This window comes from Suricata suricatta, chromosome 1 (assembly GCF_006229205.1).
Source record: "Suricata suricatta isolate VVHF042 chromosome 1, meerkat_22Aug2017_6uvM2_HiC, whole genome shotgun sequence".
Lineage (NCBI taxonomy): Eukaryota > Metazoa > Chordata > Mammalia > Carnivora > Herpestidae > Suricata > Suricata suricatta.
The window spans coordinates 14,825,382-14,840,506 of NC_043700.1; the positions used below are offsets into that span (position 1 = coordinate 14,825,382).

At 41.7% G+C, this 15,125-nt stretch overlaps 1 long non-coding RNA gene across 1 annotated transcript in view; it reads right to left on the bottom strand.

Moving 5' to 3' along the window:
* Positions 1-14,028, bottom strand: part of LOC115277607 — an 18,585-nt gene extending 4,557 nt beyond the window's left edge. Inside the window, exons 1-4 of the long non-coding RNA XR_003902526.1 lie at positions 12,921-14,028; positions 11,270-11,370; positions 9,317-9,469; positions 2,030-2,178 (exon numbers count right to left, since the gene is read on the bottom strand). This is a non-coding gene — a long non-coding RNA (uncharacterized LOC115277607). The remainder of the gene's footprint in view (positions 1-2,029; positions 2,179-9,316; positions 9,470-11,269; positions 11,371-12,920) is intronic.
* Between the last annotated feature and the right edge of the window lie 1,097 nt (positions 14,029-15,125).

A 15,125-nucleotide genomic window follows, 5' to 3' on the forward strand; every position in this document is an offset into this window, starting at 1 on the left:
AATTTAAGGAAAGGTATTAAGCAGGCTGTGTTGTAGCTTATGGGCAAGTAATAAATTGTATCATTTATCTTGAATGTATCATAGATAAGCTGCTATATAACGATTGCCACTTCAGATAGCTGTGAAATTAGGTGATTAACTAGTTGTTACTTAACCTTCTAATTTCTGTATAAGTCTAATTACATGAAATAGAAGTTGGTGTTTTGATTTTTTTACTTCGCTTTTCTGTTTGGAGTGTCATTGTAACTACTGTATTGTAAATGATGGAAAATAATTGCATATGTTAAAAAAATAATAAATTGTGTTATATTCAAAAAAAATAAAAATTTAAATTCAAATTAAAAAAAAATAATAAAAGAGGCCGAATCCAATTAATATCTCCCAATAATTTTTGAAAATTGTTTAAAGTATATAAATGCTCTGTCTTTAATTGTAAAGGCTGTAAAGTCACAGTTTGGTTTTCAATTAATCTTCCTAAATAGGAGTAGGGTGGATCAATCTGAATTTTTTTTAGGAGCCACCTTTAGGCCATGAACAGATAAGGTTTGAATCAATTCATCCAAAACATCATGTAGATGGGCTTTGTCCTGATGTGCTAAGAGAATGTCATCTATATAATGAATTAAATAAATTTCAGGATATTTATTTCTGATCTCACTCAAAGCCCTATCAACATATCTTTGACATAAAGTAGGAGAGTTTTTCATCCCTTGGGGAAGAACTTTCCACTGAAATCTCTGAAAGGGTCTTTTTAGATTTGGAGATGGCAGGCTGAAGGCAAAATGTTTGCAATCATCGGGATGTAAAGGTATGGTGAAAAAACAATCCTGAAGGTCTATTACTATAATGTTTTCTCCTTTTGGAATTGCTACAGGGGAAGGGAGGCCTGGCTGAAGGGCTCCCATTGTTTCCGTTGTCACATTAACTTTAAAGTTTGTAAGTCCTTTTAAAATTTTTTTAATTTTGGATTTTTGGGCAGAGAGGAATTAAAAGGCAGTGGGGGATGAGGAAAATCAGGTAGATCCTCTCCCTCTTTCTCTGCTGCATATTTAGCCTCTTCCTCTTCTAAATCTGTCTGATTATCATCAATACCTTCCCACTCAAAATCCTCATTGTCCTGAGCTGTCATTACCAAGGGAGTAGGAATTTGACCTCTAGGGGAGAGTGGAGTAGTCTCTGTGGCTGTATTATTAGATGGCCATTTACTTCCCCTATAGTCAGGATCTAAAACATCTCCAATCAAATTCCACAGAGGAAAGGCATCTACAGGGACATTTTCTGGTCCAAGAGGATAATACAAGCGTAACTGCTCCCCAACTTTGTTCCAAGTTTGTAAATTAACAGTTCCCTCTTCTGGAAACCATGGACATCACTCCTGAACAAAGTGTAAACATCTTGCCATTTGGTTATGAGTCACCTTAATCCCTCTTTGGTTAAGGAGGTGCAGAAGTACTTCAGTAAAAAGTTTTCTCTTTTTAGAAGCTGTATTGCCCATCCCTTATTTCTTATGATACAGTGTCGCAAAGACAGATAAAGGGTAGGGTGCCCCCTCTAATGAGGAGACCAGTCAGATACCTGTCTGGCCGTGTCCCAAAGGAACTTAGGTGAAGCTTAGCCATAGCAGACTCAGCGTTGTGACTTACGGTCGATCAGAAACTATTCCGATGCCGTCATAGACCATATGCTATTCACCACGGTATAACAGATCAGGCCCACTTGGACTCCGTAGGCTTTTGGGGACCTTAAGGGTGCCCACCTGTGGAGCCACAAAATCGAACTTGGCAGGCAAGCCAAACCAAGCCACACATTCACTCTCACATACACACCAGAGGTTATTACATTCCCTCCCACAGAGGTTTTACAGACAAGACTGAGACATTTAGAGAAACCACACTTAACTGAGCAATCTCTATACTTTACTCACCCTCCTTGTTCCCTATCTTAATGCATAGAGGGGCCCTGGGCACCCTGGGTGAGATCCTAACCAACCTGAAAGAAATAGAACTATTTCAGAGAATATTCCACTTACCTTTGAATATCTTTGTTTTCTTTTTCTTTTCTTTTCCTCTTTTTTTTTTCTTCTATTCAGGTCCCTGTTCAGGCGCCACTCGGTGCGGGGGACCGGCCCACACACGAGTCTAAGGGTCCCTAAGTAGGGGGTTGGTGTCGGCGCAATATCTATAAGAAAGGAGACAGATAAAATGAATGGTGGCAAGACTGCACTTTACTGTGATGCTTAGGATCTTTATATACCATCGGTGATTACATCATTTTTCTAATGATTACATTGTTTGTAACTTCCAGAAAAAATTATTATTTCCATGGTAGCAAAAACAGAAACGAGTTCCACAGTACATTGCTCTATCCAGGCAAAAGGTCGAGTGCTGCAGAAGGCCAAGGCTAAAAATAAAGTGTGGCACTGGCAACGTGAAGGAGCTGTTTGAACCTTAAGGGAGAAGTGAGTCACACTAAATTCGCACTTGGGGATCCTCCCGAGACACTGTGCAACCTCCTCAGCCAGGGAAGGCAGACCAAGTCTTGCTTGAAACTAATTTTAATAATAATTCTAATGATTTTAGTAACAAGACAGAGTAGTTTCTTTCCTGTAGCATATTTGTTCCCAAAGGCCGCATTCTCATGAACCATCTCTGGACCAGGCTGCCCCAAGTCCATGAACATAGGTCCCGAGAGAGAGAGAGAGAGCACCCCAAGGATGAGGAATCAGAGTCCCTGCAAGTTTATCAACGGTTAGTGGATTCGAAGACTATGGTAACAGTGTGGAAGGTCCGTACACTCTGTGCATGGACTCGGAGAGAGTTTGGGGCAAGATCGCTTCATCACTGCGATCTGGGAAGCTTCTCAGGAAATCCAGATAACTACTGCCAGTTGTACTGCATATAAGATTTCACCTCTTCAGGAAACCATCAAAGGATTCCTCCTTCAGATATGAGTCCAATTTTTTTCAGGACTGAAAAGAAATCTTCTTTTCCAACGGCTGAGAGACAGAGGGACAGAGAGACAGAGACAGAGAGGAATCAAACACTGCTACTTTACAGAGTTCCCATGTGAATCATAGGTTTGGGTTTTTTAATTTTTTCTTCCTATTAAGAGTGATGGGGGACGGTGGAGAACAACTTGGGGAATTTATTCAGCATATTTTTTAGAACATCTACTACGTATGTATAAAATACAGTGGGGTTATAAAGTCATAGTGACTGACATCTTACGGCTTACATTACAACTGCAGAGCTAAAACTCCACAATAACAGTGATTACAAGTATGCAAGGTAACAACTACCCATCAAGTACTACAACAGCCCCAAAGAGGAGGGGATGGCTCCCGGCTGGGACAACCAGGAAGAAGACTGCAAGGGAATTTTTTAATGAAAGGTTATTTCTTTCTAATTAGAACCTGTATATTTAAGACTAACCATTTAAAATTTTTAAAAATTATATCATTCAAACAATGATAAAAGGAATATATTAAAAATGCTCCACACTTAGACACATATCTTTTCTGATTAGATAACTTAAATCCATAGGTTCAATCTCAGACTTCATTTAACTCAGCTGATTCATCCCTCTGGCAGAACTAAACACCCAGGCAAATTAGGTTGTTTTTGTATTTTGCTTACACTGCGTCCTCACCTTGACGAGATATTCCGGGATTTCTTTTTTTTTTTTCTGTTTTTTATTTATTTTTGAGAGACAGAGAGAGACAGCATGAGCAAAGGAAGGTCAGAGAGAGAGGGAGATACAGAATCTGAAGTAGGCTCCAGGCTCTGAGCTAGCCGTCAGCACAGAGCCCGATAAGGGGCTTGAACCCATGAACCGTGAGATCAGGACCTGAGCCAAAGCCGGACGCTTAACCGACTGAGCCACCCAGGTGCACCATGGGATTTCTAAGAATCCAAGAAATGTTTTTCAGAGACTCACAGCAAAGGAAGAGAGCTTTGATAAAATCCAAAAAGGATAATCAAGTCAAGGAATTATTTACATGAATGACAACTATGTACCTAATGGATCTTGAAATTAATAAAAACAACTTTAAAAAGTATTTTGATAATAAGAGTTCTAACCAGGCAAAGCCTACAGAACCTACTGACCTCTTTGTCTTCATGTTGGTTTAAAAAATGCAATTCTAATTGGAAATGTTTACTAAAAGCCAACGATGTTTCCCAGTGGGGGTTAAAAAGGTTAGTAAGACAAAGGCCCTAACTTCGGGAACTACTGTCTAGTAGAGAAAATGGACATGCCGGTACAGGTTAAATAACATAATAACATTTTCAAATGTTCAATTGATTTTTAAAACCATTAAGATTGATAAACCCAAGTGTTGGCAAGTATTAGAGGCCGAATTGTGTTCTCCTAAAATTCATATATTGATGTTCCAACCCCCAGGATAACTGAATGTGACTGTATTTGGAAGAGGAGGGCACTTGTTGGGATGAGCACTGGGTGTTATATGGAAACCAACTTGACAATAAACTATAAAATAAAATAAAATAAAATAAAAGCATATGCTGTATAACTTTTATATCTTTAAATTTAATATGGTGTGTTTGTGTCCCAGAATGTGGGCTATCATGATGAATGTTCCATGTGAGCTTAAGAATAATGTCCAGCCTACTGTCATGTATGATTCTACATATATCAGTTATAGCTAGTTAATTGATAATGCTGTTCAGTTCAACTATTTCCTTACTGATTTACTGCCTGATGAATCTGTTTATTACTAATAAAGGGTGTTGAAGTTTCAAAAAAGATAATTAGGTAAAATGAGATCATATGAGTGAGCCCTAATCCAATATGACCCAGTGTCCTTATAAGAAGAGGAAGGGTACCTGGATGGCTCATTGGGTTAAGCGGCAGGCTTCAGGTAATGATCTCGTGGTTCGTGAGTTTGAGCCTACAGCCTGCTTCAGATTCTGTGTCTCCCTCGCTCTCTGTCCCTCCCCCACTCATGCTCTGTCTCTCTCTCTCTCTCTCAAAAATAAATAAACATTAAAAAAAAGAAGTGGAAATCAAGACATAGACACAGAGGGAAGACCTTGTGAGGACATGGGGAGAAGATGGCCATCTCCAGGACAAGGAGAAAGAGGCCTCAGAGGAAACAAACCTACCAATACTTAGATCTTGATATTTTAGTCTCCAGAATTATGAGAAAATAAATTTCTGTTGTTTAGGCCACCCAGTCTGCCACTCACTTATGGCAGCTTCAGCAAGTTCACGCAGCAAAGAAATAGGCACCGCGGAAATGTGGCTGGCTAATGGACCGCAACAACCATTCTCAAGAGGCAGGAGACCCGGAAGTCAACGATTTCCTCTGAGGTGTCCACCCTGGAAAAAGTCTCACAAAAATGCCCCAGGAAACATGTAGAAGGTTGTTCAGTGTAGCACTACCTCTAATAATCTTTTTTGTTTGGAAAAGAAACTATGGTTTCTTTCATTCATGCAGTGAAATACTACAGAGTTAGAATGACAGAACTAATGCATGTGCCTGTATCAGCATGGGTAAATCTCCAAGCCAATGCTCAGTGGAAAAAAAATTGCAAAAATATTTGTAGGTTTAATTACATTTGTACGTAATTTTAAAACAGTTGCATAGATGGTTTATGGATACATACATATGTTTAAATTATAAATACATACATGGGAAAGAGTGTATCTAAGGCATCTACATGGAAGGCATCTAAGATAAGATGAGTTAGGAGCACAGACTGGAGCGCCCTTGCTCACCAGTTATACAACCTTTGATAACTTCAATCTCTCTGTCACTCAGTTTCCTCATCTGTAAATTGAGGTTAATAGTAGTGCCTGTATGGAAAATGTTTAGCTTGGTGCCAGGCTCATAGTAAATGCTCAATAAATATTAGCTTACTGGGTAAAATGTTAACTTAGTAAATAAACACATGTTCAACTATACAAGTAACCAAACATAAACAAAGTAAAATAAAATTGAGTGGTTATTTTTGGCCAAGGTTTACCTTGAAATGAAAATACTGTATTATGATAGGTGGGCACCTGGGTGGCTCAGCTGGTTAAGCATCTAACTTCAGCTCAAGTCATGATCTCAGGGTTTGTAGGTTTGAGTCCCACATGGGGTGAGCTCATGCCCTGCTCTGGGGAAACATGAGCCTCACGCCGGTGAGACCCACTTCTCTCTCCCTCTCTCCCTGCCCCTCACTCACTTGTGCCCTCTATCTTTCTCTCAAAACAAAATAAATCAAGCAACAACAACAAAAAACAGGGGCACCTGGGTGGCTCAGTCGGTTTAGTATCCGACTTTGGCTCAGGTCATGATCTTTTTTTTTTTTTTAACATTTATTTATTTTTTGAAAGACAGAGAGAGACAGATCATGGGCAGGGGAGGGGCAGAGAGAGAGGGACACACAGAATCGGAAGCAGGCTCCAGGTTCTGAGCTGTCAGCACAGAGCCTGATGCGGGGCTTGAACCCACGGACTGTGAGATCATGACCTGAGCTGAGGTCAGATGCTCAACCGACCGAGCCACCCAGGCGTTCTTTTTTTTTTTTTTCAATTTTTTTTTAACATTTATTTATTTTTTGAAAGACAGAGAGAGACAGATCATGAGCAGGGGAGGGGCAGAGAGAGAGGGCTCAGGTCATGATCTTATGATTTGTGAGTTCAAGCCCCACATTGGGCTCGCTGCTGTCAGCGAACACTCCACTTCAAATCCTCTGTTCCTCTCTCGCTGCCTCTCCCCCACTTGCACTCTCTCAAAAATAAACATTAGAAAAGAAAGAAAATATTACGATAGTCAATGTCCTGTGATAGGCAATCTCTAGACCTTGGTACAAGCACTCTTGAATAATGTCACCCCCTCCACCACCGAAGTGTGGCCTGCATCTAGTGATTCCTGTAATAAACAGAATATGGCAACATGATGCAACATTGCTTCTAAAATGAAGTTATAAAAAGAGCGAGGCTTCCTTCTCGGGCATTCTCTTTCTCTTGCTTACTTGCTCTGAGGCAAGCCAGCTGCTTGCTGTGTTGTGAAGTGCCCTATAGAGTGGCCCACACGACAAGGAACAAATGTGTCTGACACCAGCCTTGTCAAAGTGGCCCACGTGACCAGGAACAAATGTATCTGGTCACGGGCACAAGTGAGTGAGTGAGACTTGGACGTGGATCCTCCCCAAGTTGAGCCCTGATTCATCACTCCTGGCCAACAGTCCAACTGCTGTCTCAGTTCTGGCCCCTGAGCCAGAAACACCCAGCCCTGATCCTGCCCAACAGAAACTGTGAGATAATAAATGTTAACTGTCGTCAGCTGCCAAATTTTGAGGACTACTCTGTTAATGTGCACTAGATGGCTAACACAGCCAATACAGGCCAGGGTGAAAACTACTGCTGTGTACATAGATAGTAAGAATGTGAGTGCGTATAAATTTCTTTTTTAATTAAAAACAAATTTTTTAAATTTATTTTTGAGAGATAGAGAGATACAGCATGAGGAGGGGAGGGTCAGAGAGAGAGGGAGTCACAGAATCTGAAGCAGGCTCCAGGCTCTGAGCTAGCTGTCAGCACAGAGCCTGATGCGGGGCTCAAACTCACAAACTGCAAGATCAAGACCTGAGCTGAAGCTGAATGCTTAACCGACTGAGCCACCCAGGTGCCCCACGTATAAATTTCTTGAGAGCAATTTTGACAATATTCCTGAAGATATTTAAATTTTTTAACCCTAAAAATGAAAATATGTGCTAAGGAAATACATTCACAAAAACTGAGGTATGTTTTTTTAAAGTAGTCAATGTAATTAAGTAAAATAGTGAATAAATGGCAACACCTTACATGCCCAATACTGATTGGGGAATTGTGATATAATAAGAAATATAGATTTTAGTCTTTAAGTCTGGCTCCTGGCCAGAGCTCCTAAAACTTTTGGAGTTTCCTAAGCAATAAAGGTTCTAGGAGAATCTTTTGTTCTAACATTTAGTCTTTGACTCCAGATCCTGACACAGAGCTCCAAACCCCTTAAAATTTCCTGGGTGACACGTGTGTCTCCTGTTCTAATGAGGCAAATCTTGGTGGGCTCCTGGATAGCTTCAGGATGGCGCTTGTCACCAGAAAGACCAAGCTTGGAATGTCCAGACCCACCTCCCATCTTCGGCTAGGGCCTGGAGGTTGCGTTAATAATCCATCCTGCACATATAATAAAGCCTCCATAAAAATTCCTGAAGGATGGGGCTTGGAGAGCCCCTGGGTTGGTAAAATGTGTTGGGAGGGTGGCACGCCCAGAGACAGCACGGCCGCTCTGAATCCCTTCTCCCCGTGCCCCCATTCCACGTCTTATGTATTTCTTCCATCTGCCTGTTCCCGAGTTGTATCCTTTTATAACAAACCAGTAATCTAGTAAGTAAACTGTTTTCCTGAGGTCTGTGAGCCACTCTAGGAAATTACTGTACCCAATGAGGGGCCGTGATTTATAGCTGATTGATCAGACACACAAGTGACAAGTTGGGGTTGGTGTCTGGAGTTGGGGACGAGGGCAGGCTTGTGTGACTCAGGTCTTAACCTGTCAGATCTGATGCTAACTCCAAGTAGGAAAATATATATACGGGCAGGACACTCAGCTGGTGGTATCCATAGAGAACTGGAGAATTAGTTGGTATGGGAAAAACCCACATACATTTGGTGACAGGATGTGAAATATTGCGTGAAGGGTGTTGAGAGTAAAGTAGAAAAAAAATGAAGCTTTTTCCTTGAAGGAATGGTTCCATAAGTTATGGCATACCGGGGCGCCTGGGTGGCTCAGTCCATGTACATGTCCACTTTAGCTCAGGTCATGATCTCACAGCTCGTAAGTTCGAGCCCTTACGCAGGGCTCTGGGCTGACAGCTCAGAGCCTGGAGCCTGTGTCTCCCTCTCTTCCTGCTCCCCTGATCACTCGCTCTCTCTCAAAAAAGAAACATTAAAAAATTTCAAAAATCAGTTAATAAATTATGGCATATTATTTGATAAAATCTTAAGCATATATTAAAATCATGCTTAAGTTCTAGTTAATGATTTGTTGAAATATTCACAGTATAATAAGAAGTATGTTCAGAAAATAAAAATAATTGGTATAATCCTAATTTTTTACTTAATTTTTAAAAGACTATATGTATGCCATGATGATCATAACGATGATCATGAGTGATTAAGTTATTAGGTGATTTACATTTTCTTGGGTATATTTTTCCATAAGTTCTAATTTTTATGTAATTAACATGTATTATTTTTTTAATTTGAAAAATATTTAAGTGTAAAATAGTTAAATACGGAACCAGTATTATTCTTAAAATACATTTACCTTGCCTATATTTTCTGGATCACATTTGTCAAATTCTCTCATGTTCCTGAATCCCTCTCTGAACTTGTCTTTCAGCCACTTTTCTACATCAAGTAAATCTGCTTGTTGTTCCTCTATTTTTGGTATTTTTCTTATATGGCTTCCAGATATTACCTAAAAGAAAAACACCAAAGTAAATTTTGATTAAAGTTGCAGAATATAAAATTAATATATAAAAATGTGTTTTTATATAACTAGAACAAATAATCCTAAAATTTGTATGGAACCACAAAAGAACCCAGATAGCCAAGCAATCGAGAAAGAAGACAAAGCTGGTGATATCACAATTCCAAATTTCAAGATATGCTAGGAAGCTATAGTAATCAAAAAAGTAGGATACTGGGGTAAAAATAGACATCTAGATCAACAGAACAGAATAAGGAGCCCAGAAATGAACCCATGTATACATGGTCAATTAATGTATGGCAAAGGAGTCAATAATATATGACAGGAAAAAGAAAATCTTTTCAATAAATGATGTTGGAAAAACTGGACAGCTGTATATGCAAAAGAATAGAGGTCCTCAAAAAATTAAAAACAGAGGGGCATCTGGGTGGCTCCGGCAGTTAAGCATCGAGGTCAGGTCATGATTTCACAGTCTGAGATATCGAGACCCATGTCAGGCTCTGCGCTGACAGCACGGAGCCTGCTTAAAATTCATTCTCTCTCTCCCTCTCTCTCTCTGCCCCTCCCCACCTCATGTACACCCATACCTGCGTGCACTTTCTATCTCAAGATAAACATTTAAAAAAATAAAGGTTATTAAAAAATTTAAAAAATGTAAATACCATATGATCCAGTAATTCCTCTATTGGGGCATTTACCCAAGTTGCAATTCATGAAATTGTATGCAAAATATCAAGTGTATGTGGATATTCCTAGAAAGTGAGTTCACAGTTTAATTGGGTTCTCAGTCAGGTCTATAATTAGGGTGACAACTATCCTGGCTCACCCAGTACTGTGGCTTCTAGCACATAAAGCCCCGAGTCCTGGGAATGCCTTAGTCTCGAACAAAAAAATGAAATAAGTGGTCACCCTTCCCCCAATCCAAGAAAGATCGATAAAAATAATAGATTAAAAATAATTCAAAGATTTAATTTCAATTCAACTGAAGGCATAAGTAAAAACTAGATTACTTCTTAAGTCATAGAAGGACATTTCTTCTTATTTAACCAATGTCTTGAGAATTACTTTATACATAAACCAAACGATAGGTATCTTTCCTAGTTTCCGGGCTAACTGCAATTTGTCAATGATCTCCTTGTTCCCATGAACCCTAACCTTTTGTCCCGTGTATTTCACTAGATTGAGATGTGCGTACCTGGCAAGATCACTTCCCCAGATCAATCCGAAAGGGAAAACGCATGTCACCACGTAAGAATCCCGATCTGTGGCATGATACGGAACTCGGGTGCTCTCAGTTGGTTGAGGTGTCCTAGAGACGCTTCCGAATCGTGTACATTAAGCTACTTTCTGCCCTCATCAGAGACAGGCTAGAGGTTAGGAGAGCCGCCCCAGGAGAGGCCTCCCCATGTTCCCACCACTGCATGTGGAGAAGGCTGGGCCCTGTGCACTCCTGTGAGAAGCTCTATCTCATAAGGCATACTCAAATCATGGTATCTCTTTTGATTTCTATTTTTAATCCACTAGCCTTCAGTAAGGTCTTGAACATCCTACTTTGTCTCAGTGGTGCCTCAGAGAATGTTAAAAAGACCTTTAGGCCACCACTGGGGAGAGCAGTCCTTATGAGGGGATTTTCCAGTCTAGCTGACTCATCCAGGAATTCTCTGTTCAGCGCTCCCCCTGGAAGTTCTGGTTTTGTTCTATAAAGGAAAGTGACTTTTATCATATGCACACACTTCACAATGTTAAACTATAAACATAAGTAGCTTTATCCATCTGCTTAGTTTTTACTGGAAACTTTTACGTTTTTCACTGATTCATCGTGATCCTCAGTCCCCAATTTTTTAAGAGTTACGTATCTTCCGAGAACACCTATTCCATTACCATCATACCTGCAATAGTAGAAATGATACGTGCAATGTAATACATAAGTTTTATGGAAGTGTAGGTACATTATCTCAAGATGGCAAACGTGAGACATTTGGGCCACCACTTTCCCCTTGAGGACCCAAACCAAACAACACTACTAATCATAGTGTTCCTGGGGCACGTGGGTGGCTCAGTTGGTTAAGTGTTTGACTTCGGCTCAGGTCATGATCTCACGGTTCGTGGGTTTGAGCCCCACATTGAGCTCTGTGCTGACAGCTAGCACAGAGCCTGAAGGCTGTCTTCAGATTCTGTGTCTTCCTCTGTCTCTGACCCTCCTCTGCTCATGCTGTCTCTCTCTTAAAAATAGATAAAAACATTTTAAAAAATTCATAGTGTTCTTTTTGTTAAGCCTAGACTCAGCCTCAGAAATGTTCTCAACTTCTACCAGACATATGGCAATGGTATACAGCATGATATATATTTATTTATGTGTATATACACACAGATATACACACATATACACACATACATAATAGATATGTCTATTCTTTTCATTTTTAAACTGAACAATTGTTTAAAAATTCTATAGTAGGCCATGGGTCCTGATTTTGAGTTAAAAAAATATTATCATTGTATGCACACCACATGTACCCATGCATACATAATTATGGAGAAATATATCCATAATACTTTGCCCTCAGAGAATGACCATAAACCTTTGTCTCATTTTGCCTGTCCTGATATCCAACATATGAGAATGATCTTGACCTTGAAATGAAGATAAGACATGAATACAAGTGAAGCAGCACACACAATGGGTGAACAGCACAGGCTCTGGAGTTCAGCACGGAGTAGGCTCTGAATCTATGTCCTGACTCCTCAACTTGTAAGTTCTTCTCATTTTCTGAGTCTCAATCTCTTCACTTATGAAATGGAGAAAAGAATCCCTACCTCACAGGGTTGTGAAAAAGTGAAGGATATTTTGTGAGGCCCCCAGGGGGCTCAGTCAGTTAAGCCTCCGACTTCAGCTCAGGTCTTGATCTCATGGTTCATGGGTTCCAGCCCTGTGCTGGGCTCTGTGCTGACAGCTAGCTCAGAAGCTGGAGCCTGCTTCAGATTCTGGGTCTCCCCTTCTTTCTCCCCCTCCCCAATTCCCACTCTGTCTCTGTCTCTCTCTCAAAAATAAACATTAAAAAATTTAAAAACTAAGAATGTTGGTCTGGTTGGGGACAGCTGAATATATCATGATTAGTGCTGAGGGCAGAGTACAGATGCTAGAAGGACCCTAAGGTCACTTCAATCAGGGTGGATGGGGGCACGGGGGAGGGGAAATGGGTGATGGGCATTGAGGAGGGCACTTGTTGGGATGAGCGCTAGGTGCTGTATGTAAGCCAATATGATGACAAATTATATTCATAAAAATAATAAAAATTAATATTTGCCCAAACCTATAGAATGAAAAAAAAAAAAAGAGCCAGATGCTCAACCGACTGAACGACTCAGGCGCCCTAAGGAACTCTGAAATATTTTGACAAATATTTCTAGCTACACAAAAGAAAGATAACTTAATTACCGTGGAATCTCCAAGTCCTGTACTTCTTGCATTTCTTCACCCGAAAAATCGCATGTATAAGAGGTAGAGCAGCTTCGTGTGGATTTGAGGGCTGCGTGCAAAAGACTTTGTAGGAATGTCTCCCTTCCTCCTGGTGGGGGGAGGGCATGAAAGAAGGATTTAGAAGGCCTGCTGCCGACCAGTTGTGTACAAAGCTTGGGCAAAGCTACTCACCGTCAGGACTTCCGTTTACATCTACATATAACAGATAGTAACTTGCCTCATGGAGTAATTCATGAGCGTGACACAAAATGTTAATAAAGTGAGAGATCTTCATAATGACAAAGTGTTATACAATTGTTAAAAGTTGGTTTTTATACATTAATAAAGATAAAAACTGTGGACCACTGAGCATTCCATCTCCGGTTTGAAAGACACATACTAGATTGTTTTCAGTTACTTCTTGCAGGGTCAGGAGAGAGAGCGAGCCAAGGACAGAGAGAGGCTTTGCTTGATCACAACACCAAGGGCAACATGTCTGTGCTCTCGGTGGCCAGTTAATGTGGCTGGTGTAGACAGATCGATGTCCTAGCTGGGGCCTCTAAGATTTTCTTCCGGGTGTAACTGATGCAAATAGGCTCCACAGCCAGATCAGATCCAGTTGTGTGAAGAGACAGTAGAAGAGGATCTGGTTCTCTAGTTGGTGCCTATTTGCATATTCGGTGCCTTCCCACAATGTCACAATGTCACTTCTGCAAGTAGCATCTTAGATGACCTGCTTGAGCACAGCTGTGACAAAGATGTGGCCGCAGTCCTCCGGCGCCTCACACCTGAGCCTGGGGGTCAGACAGGTGACTTAACAAGGACACTGCAGTAGACAGCAGAGTGGACTAAAAAGGCTTTAGGGAAATGGAGCAGGAAGAGATCAATTCTAACAGGCAGTTTAGGAAGCTTTGTTGAGGAGGAATTAAGTCTAATTGGGTGGCTAGGAAGGAAAAGAATTCACTTGGACGGATAATCCCACGTGGTTGCAAGCTACAGGGCCCTGGAGACCAGGGAGGGGCGACAGAGCTCTGAATGCCAGCCAGGAGCTCAGGAGTTAGGCCTTTATTCTGTAGGAAGCAGGGAGACGTCTTAAAGGCCTCCAAGCCGGAAAGTTACGCCTCAAAGTCACACAAACCACGATGCAGGTCAATTCTATAATTTAAGGGTAGCTGGGGGGCTAAAGGAGCCTTTCACTCCGCAGTGACACAGGCGCCCTGAAATGCAGACATCCTTCAAAGGAGATCCTGTGGTAGGGTCCCCTCCCTTCAGGGAAAAAAAAACAAAAAACAAAATCCTCCAGGCAACCTTCATGACCTTGTAACATGAGACCACTTAATTAGACTACATGTTTGTGTGTTATCATATATGGGAGGCAAAGAAGTAAAAAAGTGTATAAAAAACTACACCACCTGGCATACAGGGCTCAGTTCTTTGGGTACGAACCCAACTGAGCGTCGCTGGCAGGAACAAAGTTGCTTCCTGGAAAGAAAAGCCTCGGTGTCGCGACTCTGTGCGAGAATCCTGCTACAATACATCGACCTAAACTGTAAGTTCCCTGAAGGCAGGGTCAGGGGTTCAGTCATTGTTTCCTTGTTGTCAGCCACAGTCGGTGGTGATTAAACAAGAAAGAAACAGGGGCTCTGGGTGGCTCAACTGGCTCGGGTTGTGATCTCACGGTTCTTCAGTTCGAGCCCCGCGCAGGGCGCTGTGCCTGGAGCCTGCTTTGGATCCTGTGTTTCCCTCTCTCTGCCCCTCCCCTGCTTGCGCTCTCAAAAATGAAAAAGACAGATAGAAATGAGGGCGAGGACGAAAATTTGCTGAATAAGCTAAATTCACGCATAGGTGGCGGCGTTAGTTTTTTAACATTTGCTTGGGGGAAAGAGGGAGGAGCAGATCTGAGCCCAAACGGATGAGCCACCCAGGCGAACGGCGGGGCTTTTAAAAGCGGCGCCCCCAGTCTTACGGGGGACGAGCGTCACCGCGCAGCCCCCGCCGGAGAGGCGGGCCCGGCCTCGGAGGGGTCCCGCGCCGGAGGGAGGAAGCGGCGCCCACCTCGGCTCTGCCGGAAGAACCGAGCGTGACGACGCACGCGAAGGGCTTCCCGTCCAGCAGCCGCAGAAGCAGACGCTGAATGAAATCCGGGGGAAATCTGCGTCCTATAGCATAGCCGACTCCCAAAAC